We start from the raw sequence: 13,073 nt of genomic DNA, 5'->3' as shown, positions 1-13,073 counted from the left end.
ATTTTTATATTTTAGACATCCATCAATTAGTGATGAAAAAAAAATTGCCGCGCTGGTGGAAACAACACGAGACCGTACTACCGCGACTGTCAAGCGGCTCGACGGTGTTTATTGTCCCACCAGCAGCAGCATGTATGGAGCGTGCCGTCAGCGCAGCTGAAGAGATCTGCGTTCAAATGCACGCAATAGGCTAAAGCTTGCCGCAAAGCCCCAGCAAAAGTAATTACCATGAATGTGTCAGGGGGAAATAGTAAGGAGATTTTTCTAAATTAACTTAATAAAAAAATGAAACGAAATATAATCACTTTGCCATTACATACAAAACTGAACAATTTTAATAGCTGAAACAGTAGTATAAGCTGTTTTGGGAGAAGGGGGGAAAAGACGGGCTCGGGCCGGTAATTCTGATAAGCTGTCGGACACTTGCCGGGCTAGGGCCTAGGCTATATTTGAGGCCCGTGCAGGGCTGATGAAGCAGCGCTAAATATATAGCGTTATGTCAAAATACTAATTTATTTAATTTTAAATTAAACAAATGTAATCCTGACAGTATTCCCACTTTTTACAAAATGTAACTGTAATCTGAATACTTTGTTTTTTGATGTAACTGTAACGGATTACAGTTACTAGATTTTTGTATCCTGATTACGTAACGCCATTACATGTATTCCGTTACTCCCCAACCCTGTAAACAAAATGACGTGACCCTACTGTAGTGACGAATTGCAGAGCTGGTGCAAACATATCCACATTTCTACTGTATGATCAGATGCTTTCTTAACTGCAGTTTCCTTAACCGCTTTTGTTGTGTGCTTATTTTGTTATTAAGAGGAAAGAGCATGGTATACTTACATGTTCATTTAAATGTCGCTCTCAGTAGAGTGAGGGACATTGGGATGTTTTTTAGCAGTGTTTTGCTGCAAAGGTATTTCAAACTTATTTTTACCCGTAAGCGAAGAACAAAAAAAGAACTTCACCTTGAGTAAGTCTACTTGTTTCACATGAGGAGCACTGGAGTTCCTGCCTATGCAGAGCATTTCAGATCAATCACTTATAAGCTTCCTTTTCTATTAAGATGCTGCAAGAGAAGGCAGTGGTAGTGAGTGGGGTGAGGGAGCTCACTAGGTTTTGGAACAGAGCTATAGTGTCAGTTCGTCTTTTCATGGGCTTTTATATTCAAATGGTACTACACTACCAAAAGTCCAATGCTATGGGCATTAGCAGAATTAGACGGAATTTGGGTTGGCTGAAAAGAGATTCCTTGGCATTTCACAGCAAGCCATGCAGAACAATGGGACAATGTTAGTTTTAATGTCAGGGTGAGAAAGAAATGGGGGTGAACCCTTCAACCCACATGACCTGATAGTATCACGCCATCACGAAAACAAATAGTGTTAGATTGCTTGTAGATGCGAGTGCTTAAATATAGGAAATACACTTTTGGAAACCCTTTGGTTTACACAGCAAGAGGGCCAGCAATCAAGAGACCTAAAAAGAGTCCTCTGAGGCCTGTTACATGATCCTAAAAAGGATGTCAAGGCTTGTCTGGCCAGTAGAAACTTAGCTTAGTCAGAGAAAAGACAAAGCAACCCAGGCTCATTGGAAACTACAAAAATGTACCTGTACATACATTTCACACTAGTTTCCAGGTGAAATGAACACTGGAGGCAGTAAAACACCAATAGCTTTTGCTCCTTTTTTACACAATTTATTATTTCCGGGGTAAGATTATCAAATAATAAAGAAATTTTCACACAGTTCTTTACACAATACTATGCTATGACATATAAACACTTTTACCATAGTGCGTTATTTGCAAACAAATACATTTTACTGTTTGCATCTCATAATCTTCTCTATATGTGTGGCTTTTCTGATGTAGTGCTCGGTAGCTCACCTGGTACAGCATTGCACTTGCAATGCAGAGTACTAGGGTACGAGTCCTATAATGCAAGAGTTATAGCACTCCACGAAAGAGCCCAAAGCCTTGTGGAAGGAAACTAAAACAACATGGTTGCTTCAGAAAAGGTATTTTTAATCTCATGTTTGCTTTTGTTAACACTATCAGTTAAGGCTGGGACACACCAAGTCGACGGTCGGCCATCGACCAGCGTCGGGCCGTTGGCGAGTGTCTGTCGGGTTAGTTTGTTTGGTGTGAATGGTCAGTTCAGCGAACAAGTCAGTTCACGAGAATTAAAGCGAAAGTGATGAAAACTATAAGTAAATGAAGGCGGCACAGACAGAATGCTGTTCTAATGGTTACATGATCTTTCCCAAGCATTCCAATATGCAAATGTTTTTTATAAAAACATGAGCCGCTTAAAATGATTAAAGTTATCAACGTTACTGATATTCAAAATGGTAAGCAAGCGCTGCTTTGTTTATATTTCGAAAATCTGCGTTTATCTCGTATATCTTTGTTTTGGTTTCTCCTTTTGAATGATGAATATTTACTATTGATAGCTGCTAATATAGACAGTTAATTCCTCTCACACAGGCACAGAACGCACGTGTTAGTTTGCAGTCGGCTGTAGTCTGTGCGGTGTGTTCAAGAGCTGCTTTTTGGTCCGACGCGAAGGCGACAACACCATTGGTTTTCTTCGCCGCTAGTCCTTTGAAATCAGCTTGGTGTGTCCTGGCCTTAAGGTTTTTTTAAGTGCCACTCACTGAACATTTCATTTCTAAACTGCTGTTATACATACAACAAGAGAAAATTGAACATGCTACTTAGTGCCAGTCACTGGACATTTAATTTTGAAATTGCTGTGAAACTTGCTAAAAGCAGCACAATATAATTTTGCAAGCAATTTTTACCCATGGGCACTTTTTTCATGACACTAGGTTGTTTCGTAAACCTTCATCTACAGTGCGGAAAAAAAATATTGCTTATAGTACCTCTTGTGAACGTGTCTCCTGAAAAATGCAGGAAATATACCCGGAACAACGTATTTCAGATTTTACAGAAATGTAGGCATATCTCCAATGCGTCTAGGTTGAGACAAAGGCCCACACCCGGTATTAAGATCCATCTTAGGTCGTCTGAGCGACGTGTCTCAAATGCGTCTCCTGTGACCTCTCGTAATCGGATTTCAAGGGGAGAGTTTCTGTTGTTGTTACCAGACGGTGACATCAGTTGTGATAGTCTAGCCAGGATGGTTTAGTGTCCTTCTGGTGCTGACTTTGTCAAGGTAAAGGTATCATGCTGGCAGTGCCCTTTTGTAAGTTATTCCCTTTAATGACACAATGGCTCCATTCTCAATCTCAAATAGAGATTGGGCTGTCACTATTGAGGAGACAAAATAGCTGCGCTGAAGGACACTCTACTCATGTGGAATGAACTAGGGAATACATTAAAGCCAAGTCCAAGAATTCCAGAAAAGCCCATTGAAATGGACTTTCTTAATCGACTTGAAGTTCCCAACCGGGGTAAGACTGAATGATTACATTCATATTGGGCACAATGAACATTCTTGCCCTTCTATGACACGGTGCGGGGTGGCCGCTGTACGTGAGTGCCATGAGACTTTGCCAGGACCGCTCCCTGAGACTGGGGCGTACGTGCCGACTGGCAGCATCCCCTCCAGAGCCCCCTCCTCTTTCCTCCATCTCTCATTCTTCCCTCTCCAACTCTCTCTCTCGATCCTTTCTGAACAAGTGTTTGTATCCCACACTATGCCTCTCTCTGTCGCCCTGTATGCCAGCATCACCCCATAGTAACTGCCTGATGCCTTTGTTTGTTGCCTCTTGTTCACAAACACAAATGTAGAACCGCGCAGATGCACACATAGCTCTCTTTATCCTTGCCCAAGAAGGGGACGAAAAACCAGCGAGGGGGAGAGAGAGGTTTGTGTTAATTGCATGCATGGCGCATCACTAGTCGCATAATGAAGCCGCGGCCACCCATTCAGCAGTGTTTGACAACATTCCCGCGTTATTGGTCACATGATGTTATGGCATACCTGAGTTCCATGCAAACTTTGCAAATTTACAGCCAGTTATATTCTCCCAACCGCAGTTTTAAAGGACAAATTAGAAAACAAGTTAGGCGTTTGCCATCCCTGACTCTGGCAGCAGCTTGTGTTCCTCTTTTCAGGCCAGCAGCTCTGCTCAAATGAATAATTACGAGCAGAATGAATGAAATAGGAACGTTCTGGAAACCACGTCAGAATTATCATGCTGAGTGGCTTTGGAGGTTAAGCTGACTCTCTTCTGCATGGCCAGTACTTTCTGCTACAGTAGAGGAACACTCTCACGCAATCTAGCCATCAACGCTCTCAGGCATTTGTGTGGTAGCTGTGCGTCACAACTCAGTCAATGCATGGGCTCTTACACATACTTAAAGAGCATAACAAATAGTTTATGAGGCTAGTCATAGTTTTATTGCTCTTCCATAGCTCACAAGATCTCAAATCAGACAATTGTTGATATAGAAAACTGTCAAATGAACATTAATTACATTACTCAGTTTACTTGGTCTTGGAAAATGTTATGATAAATGCTTAGTTCATATTTAACTTTCTAAAACTCTAGGAGAAAAATGCAAGAAGTTGGAGACTTCTATTTACTCTGCATTTAAAAGAGAGATTGCATCATCCACCTTTTTCACTTTACATCAATTTTCATGCACTTTTATCACACATTCTTTCTATAAGATTAATTTTCACTCACCAGTGATTTCAGTTCTCTAGTTAGCATTGCTTGCGTTTGGAGAGAGACTATTCTTGGGTCAGTTGTGCAGTGTTGGGGAAAGTTACCTTTAAAAGTAATGCATTATTACGTTACTCCATAAAAGGCAACTAATTGCGTTACTTAAAAAAAGGGTATTGTCAGCAAATTGGAATTGGGCAGTGTTAATGTGGCCTTAGTTACAGCTTCATGTTCACCATCTGCAATATGGTGGATCAAAGAATAATGTTATATTTTTGACAAAAAGCACATGACAAATTGTATGTGTTTTGACCTTGCAGTGCTGCATTCGCCCAGCAGAACACATATAACACAGTTACAAGGCTTTTAGTCTAATATTACACACAGGCTGCAGGCCTTAAATGAGGCGTGCAGAAGCCTTTGAAATTGTATCTGTTGTTATATGCTCTGCTAATAAATACTCTGTGTTCTGTCAGTGTAAAATGTTAGTTTTGGTCCTCAGGCTTCCTTTTCTTGACTCTAGAGGACGGAGGAGATATATTATGTAACTTAAGTATTACACGATGGATGGAATAACTGAAAAAATTGTAGCAGCTTTCATCACCGAAAAGACATCATCTCACTAATCCCATCACACTATGTGGATTTATTAAAGACCAAGTGCTAAGTGGAAATGTGATGATTGCCAGATAAAGTGGACTGTTGACATTTGCATCCATCTTAGTGATAAACCATATATTTTTTTCTACACCAGTGAGGCCTTGAATGGACACCAGATGTGTGACTTGCTCGTGGGCACATAGCAAAGTTAAGTCTCTTTGCATGCTGGGGCTGAGGGAGTGAGTGTGCAGGAATAGGCAGGGTGGAGATGATGGACATTCTTCAGTGCTTTTATGGCAGCTGCGTTCCTCCTATGAGGAAATGAACTTGAATGCAAACAGCTGCTTTATGTCTATTGTGTTTCAGTTGACTCTCATCATCTTCAGCGCATCCCAGAGCAGCAGGCTGTCCTCTTCAACTGCTTCAGTTGAGAAGTAGTCATCATTGACCGACTAAACTCTGACCCTCACCCTAACTAACCCTAACAAAAATGTAAATATAGCCGCAAGCAATATTCATAAGAGTCTAAGCAGTTGGAAGAGTTGACAAAATGACCACAACAGAAAGAAAGAATAGATCCTGTGGATGCTGTGTCCTCAGATTGTCCTTGAAATTGCGAAGACTGGACATTATGCTAACAATATGCAGGTCATTAGGGATGACGGGCCACATTCAAGACAAATATCTGCCAAATTACCAAGAGTGAACTGACCAAAATCCTAATTCTTTTCATAAATCTTGGGAAGGTTTATCTCTAGATGATACACACCAAATTCTACAACATTCAAAAGGTTTTCCTGGTGATAGATTCAGTCACATTCAAATATTTAGAGAAAAGAAGAAGCCAATTTATAGTAATAATATACCAAAGACAAATTTCTCCTAAGGGAGACAATAAAAGAGAAACTTAAACTTAAACTTAATTTCTAGCCAATACAATTCCTGGGCCACATTTGTTTGAAGATCAATTCTTACCATTAACTATTAACTACAACTTTTCCCTCAATAAACTCTTAATTTGCTGCTTATTAATAGCTAGTAAGGTAGTTGTTGGGGTTTAAGGATCAAGGGATCTAAAATATGGTCATGCAGAATAAATATTAATATGTGCTTTAAAAGTACTAATAAACACCCAATATGTAAGTAATATGCATGCTAGTTAGTAGTGGGAATTGGTCCATAAACTAAAGCGTTACCAATTCCTGAAATAGAAGCCAAATACAAATGCAGTGGTAGGATTGGCACAGTGCTGTGTATTATATAGCAGCTTGACACCTGAAAGGTTTAGGGCAGAAAAAGAAATAATATCATGAAAACAAAGTCTTAATTGCCATCCATGCTAAATTTCTATATTACAATCGACTGCAAGCTTGCATTAAAGGGGTCATCGGATGCCCATGCCAAGTTGGTATGATTCTTTAGGGTCTTCATGAAAAGTCAATAATTTGGTTAAAATCTCTCAATGGTAGTGTAAAACAACACCCTTTTTTACCTTGCCAAAAACAGCTCTGTCCACGGCAAGCCGTTTCGGTGCATGACCCTTTAAATGCTAATGAGCTCTGCTCACCCCGCCCCTCTCTTCCGTGGGGTGACGGGCCGTTCTCATGAGACTGTAAACTTTAGCCGCATTCGTCGTGGAACTTGCTAACTAGCACATTATTAGGAAAGGCGTTTTGCAAAGATTCATTTAAAAAACCTTATACTCACTTCTTCTGTAGTGAAGCTGCATCACGAATGATTCGCGTGAACATAGACACATTTAGGTGGATCGGGGGCGCATTCCCTTCAAAAACAAAGCTAATCCACTGCGTCTCAGATGTCGGGAGTAAATGACGACTGCAATGTTCATTATTACATCCAACAACAGAACACCTTAATCGCTTAGAAGACATTCTTGTCTACACCTGCTCCGGTGTCGAAAAACAATGGCGGACTGATGACAGCTCACTCAGGGCGGGTCTGTGATAAAACACCAATGTTCGTGTACACACACTGCCAACACACATTTAAGTTCAAACACCATGTAAAAGTGAATTTTGCATCTGATGTCCCTTTAAGATGCCTCAATCTAATCATGAACCAGTTGGTAAAACCACATCTCCATCCTACATGCTGTCTTTTTTCCATAATGTTTCACTCAGATGTACATCACAATACTGAAGAAAAGGTCTGTTGTTAAATACTTCCGCAACTTCAAATACTAATTCTTATCTCTACAGCTAATTTCAAACCCTCATATCCAAACCTAAATCCTAACCTCTACTCCTTTGTATCCCTAAATCCCAACCCAAAGCCGATCCTATAGAGTAAAACCACATGTTGTCAATGCTGGTCCAAGTATTGTGATAAGGATATTGTTTTGATTGGCAGTATTGTGAATATATATGAACATTTTCCCCTCCCTCTGACTTGGATGCTGTGAACAGGATAGTGGATTTCTGAAGACTGGAAAGAACAAACCACTCGTATCCTCAAGAGCCCCATAGTCCCATAGAAAAATTATGATTGCATAAAGAGACCAGTGGAAAGCAAACCATGTCTATGAGTTAGCGGGTGGTTGAGAGATGCTTCAGAGGTTGAGCAATGGCTATATTCATGAGACCCTTTGGTGCATTTGAGCAGTGAAGCAGCAGATGGCAGTCTGATCTCAGACACAATGACTCTGCAGAATCTTTGTCAGATCTTTTTCATTGAAGAGTGCAAGTCCCCAGTCAAGGAACTTACGATCTTTATGTCTGGGGAACACGCCTTGACCCTGCCAGTGTATTCAGAGGGTTGTGCCCGTTGGTGCCTCCCAAACTTGATGTAATGTTTACAGTGGTTGACACAGTTATGTGCATCGTAATAGAAAACATATTGGACACATGACACCAGTTTTGTAGGGCAGTGATTTTATGAGTTGTGAGAGGGGAATGAGTGTATGGGAGAAGCTTTGCAGGATTGTGATTTACTGTCGGTGAGATGGCTAGCTCAGTGTGGCTGGATGCCTTTCTCTCAGACAGGAAGCAGCTGCTCTTCTGGAGAACCCTGGGGAGGCTTGAGGAGGGCTGGAAGGTGGTTGCTCACTCCTCTGGGTTAACCTCTCCTGATATTAGAATCCAAATATAAGAAGATATATATTTTTTTTGGCATTTCTACCCCCACCCTCAAACTGAGGAACCATAATTAGGGCCCTATGAAATCCCTTGTATTTATTTTTATTTTTATTTTCTGAATTCCATTTTTTTTCAATTAATTTTTTTCTGGATTCCATTGTAATGGTGAATTTTAGTAATCTAAAAGCATCTCTAATTAATGTAAATGTAAATGTGCAATCATAAAACTTGTACAATTTATCAAAGGTTTAACAAAAGGTTTAACAAACCCCACCCCCCCAAATTCTATTTTATTTTTTTCCAAATACTGTGTTGTCCATTTATATTTTTCTAAGTTTGGTTGTAATGGTTTAATAAAATTTTAATAATCAAAAAGCATGTCTAATCAATTAAATTCATAATATGTTTTTTTTAACAATTTAATATTAAAAAAAAATTTAATATGTTGATTCGAAACTTATAAAAAAATACAGCTGTAGGGCCTTATGTTTTGTTTTGTTTGTTTATTTTTCTCAAATTCTATTTTTTCCCCCTCCCAAATTGTGTTTTCTGTTTATTTTTTTTCTGAATTTATTTTAAGGGTTTAATTAAATTGTAATAATCAAAAAGCATTTACAATTTTATAATTACAATAAGAGGGCCCTATGAAATGATTTATTACAAATGTATTATCAGAAAGGTGGTAATCAAATGAAGACATAAACACAAAAAAATAAAACATTGAAGAAAAATGTGTGATATTCATTAAAAAACAAAAGTTTTAATAATTGTGCAATTATTAATATTTAGTTTCTATTGTACAATAATAACATTCACATTGCGGTCACATTTTTTAAGTTACATGAAACTGATCTTATATTTTGGCGGGTTGTAGAGAAGAGTTTTTGTGTGTCTCTGATGGTAGTTTTTCTCAAATGAAATGGTGAAATGCTGGTTAAGTGACTCTCAGAGCAGCTCTTGCGATGAAGTTCACGTCTTCATATACTGAGATGGCAGATGCTGATATCCTGTCCACATTTAACAACACGGAAATCATAGGGGTCTAGATAATTGTAATAAATGTATCTAATGTTGAACATGAACTTATAATGCTAATGCATTTTTTGCTGTGTTTTTTGTAGAGCTCTTGCAATCACGCTTTTCTTGCAGATGCAAACTTGCACACTAAAAGCACTGGTGTTATATGCTCCAGATTTTGCCTGGAAGCTCTAACTCTCCCCTACTCTCTTTTTTCTGCTTCCTGCATGTGTTATTAATGTGACATCCTGTGACTTTATTTGGTAGTTAGTGAATGCCCTACATACCTTGCCCTTAGTTATTAAGATATCACTTGCTTGATCCCTGTAAAATCAAATCTGAGACACTCCCTGTGGCTCACGAAAATTGGCATCTCCAATTAATTTAGTTTTTAACAGCAGGTAAAGCTGGTTCTGTTGGTTAAAACCAGGTTTGGCGGTTTGGAAGTGCTAAATTCAAAAGTCCACACCACCCAAAGAGGATCTTCATCCACTGTAAATCACAGTGGCATGTCTGCAGGGGCTCAGATCACACTTCAAAGACCTGGAACCCCTCACCATCCTCACCCAGAAGCAAGGTATCCCCCACCTTCTTCCCTTTTCCATAGGAGAGAGAAGAGACTGTGTGAAAGCAGGAGTGAGAGAGAGAGGATATATCCTGCTGGCTGGGGTTTGATGTGGAAGGAGGCATTGTGGAAAGTGCAGTGACCCCAGATGTAGGCTGACGGGATAGGGAAGCCCGCATGAAAGTGCTTGAGTGATAGACATAACAGCAAAGAAGCCCGAGCCGGCAGGGCCTCTCAGCTCTCACAGAACTTTAATAATCATGCTCATGAGCTGGCCATGTGCGCCCCATGCGGCACAACACGAAGAACATCAAAGGCCTCGGCTTGCTCCACTTTTGTATGAGATCATGCAAGCACTTTTCTTTAATATCTGCAGCTTCACAGCTGTAGTAGATGTGTTGGCAGGACAAGAGTTTGTGGAGATCCTGTTCGTCCCGCAGGCTCTCCCACATGTGCACATGTTGCGCCCAGTCAGCTGATGACTCTGACATCTTTGTTGAAGCGTCATTGCCTCGACATAAAATGAGTAAATATCAAATTCAGTGCTCAGGAACTATCCATGCTATGGTTTTGCTGGATAATCCTGGATGTTGGTTGCACCATCTGGATTTTGTTGGTTGCACTGCATTGACTTAGATTTTGCAGACAAAGTTTTTCAAACATTAAAGTCGACATGAAAGGAAAATTCCCCAAAATTCACAATTTTTTCTTTTTTTGAAGCACATGTTGTAGTAGATCTCATTCTGAACTGGCGCTGTCAAAAGTACCGGCAACCAAGGTGATGCTTAAATTTTAAATACTTAACGATACTGTAATGAGGATTCAGTATCGTTAATCCATGTGCAGCTTTATTAACAAACAGACAGGCAAAGTTCAATCAACAGTAGACAAGGGCAACGTAGGCAAGGCAGAATCATAACCGGAGTCCATGCAAAGGGTCGAGGCAGGCGGCGACAGAGAAGAGAACAAATCCAATAATAATGCAAGGTCAAAGAGGCAGGCAGCGAACGATCAGACGGGTCTAGACAATCCAGGTAGGCAACAGGTAATCAAACAAGGTATAAACGCTCAGAAATGTCAGCAGTAGCAAAAACAAGACTTCGCAACGAGGGTATGGTAGGCACTGATTAAATAGTCATGATGATGATTAGCACCTGTGCAGGTAATCAGTCGCAGGCATGGGGTGATGGGAAATGAAGTCCTTAAGAACAGTTAGTACTCCGGTGACGGTTCCCTCTGGTGGTGATCGGAGGGAGCCACAGAGGCTTGATTTGTGACAGATACAACTGTAACAAAGTTCAAGTTCAGGGAAGATGGATGCAGGAACTGGCAAACGTTTAACCAAGTTTGATAATAAAATAAACAACAAAACGAAAGTAACCAGCAACCCCTCATGGATGACTGCCGCATAAATATAAACATAAAACCATAAAACCAGCAACATAAATGTGACCCTGGACCACAAAACCAGTCATATGGGTAAATTTTTTTAAATTGAGATTTATGTAATTTGAAAGCTGAATAAATAATATTTCCATTGATATATGTTTGTTAGTGTAGGACAATATTTGGCGGAGATACAACTATTTGAAAATCTGGAATCTGAGGGTGCAAAAAAAAAAATCAAAATATTGAGAAAATCGCCTTTAAAGTTGTCCAAATGAAGATCTTAGCAATGCATGCTACTTATCAAAAATTAAGTTTTGATATATTTACGGTAGGAAATTTACAAAATATTATTCATGGAACATGATCTTTACTTAATATCCTAATGATTTTTGGCATAAAAGAAAAATCAATAATTTTGACCCATACAATGTATTGTTGGCTATTGCTACAAATATACCCGTGCAACTTAAGACTGGTTTTGTGCTCCAGGGTCACAAATGTCCTCAGTCCCATTCCTGAGTACCGGTAGTACCAAGTACCACATTCATCTAGTACCAACTGATAGGGCATCAAAGATTTCTATTTAGAAGGTTTCTATTTGCTGCGTTGAGCATTGTAGCCAATCACAGACAATTTTGTTGAGCATGTTGAAGGCTTAGTTCACCCAAAAATGAAAATTCTGTCATTAATTACTCACCCTCATGTCGTTCCAAACCCGTAAGACCTCCGTTCATCTTCGGAACACAAATTAAGATATTTTTGATGAATTCTGAGAGCTCTCTGACCCTCCCATAGACAGCAAAGTAATTACCACGAGGGTGATGCGGAGGAGACGAATTATTGAATAAAGTCAATATTTTTTTGTTTTCTTTGCGTACAAAAAGTATTCTCGTAGCTTCGTAAAATTACGGTTGAACCCCTGATGTCACATGGATTATTTTACCGATCTCCATGCTACGTTTCTGGACCTTGATCGTGATAATTACATTGCTGTCTATGGGAGGGTCAGAGAGCTCTCAGAATTCATCAAAAATATCTTAATTTGTGGTCTTACTGGTTTGGAACGACATGAGGGTCAGTAATTAATGACAGAATTTTAATTTTTGGGTGAACTATCCCTTTAACGTCATGGCCAATCAGAGGCTTTTAAGTCAGAATCTGCTCAATACGCTAGAGTTTGTTCAGTGTGAGCTCTGCACACTCATGAATTGTTTCGCTGTAACAAACAAAGTATGTAAATGATGTGAATAAGAGATTCATTGTGCAGTATAGACAGTTTTTTATTCTAAAAGGAGTTTTCACTCAGTCAGTGAGCTTGTCCTGCGGGTGAAGGGATATCAGCTTCATTGCTCTTTGCTTAATCTCTTTATATATCCGATGGAAAGAACCAAGTCATGTCCAATTTTATTTATTTTTTGCTTATTCAATAATATGTTAATAAGAAAAACAAAACAGTCACTACTTCTGTATCTTTTATATGTATGTAATTTTACTTTTTTATAAATTAATATATGGCAGGAAATGTCACATCCTTGACCAGATTCTTTTTAAATATCTTTGAGGTAAGTAGCCATGTATTTCCGAAGTACTGAGAACCATTGCAGTTGCAAGATAATGCCTTTTTATATATTTATTTATTTAGTTGTTGTTGTTGAAATTAGTCTCAGGTTCAAATATTTAATAATAATAAAAAAAAAGCACATCTGTACTGCAGGCTATGAGACAAAGTGGGACACTCGAAGACAGTGACTTTGCTGGTA

The sequence above is a fragment of the Sinocyclocheilus rhinocerous genome, unplaced genomic scaffold (assembly GCF_001515625.1).
Source record: "Sinocyclocheilus rhinocerous isolate Xijiao unplaced genomic scaffold, SAMN03320098_v1.1 scaffold764, whole genome shotgun sequence".
In the NCBI taxonomy this organism is placed as follows: domain Eukaryota; kingdom Metazoa; phylum Chordata; class Actinopteri; order Cypriniformes; family Cyprinidae; genus Sinocyclocheilus; species Sinocyclocheilus rhinocerous.
This window is presented reverse-complemented; position numbering follows the sequence as displayed.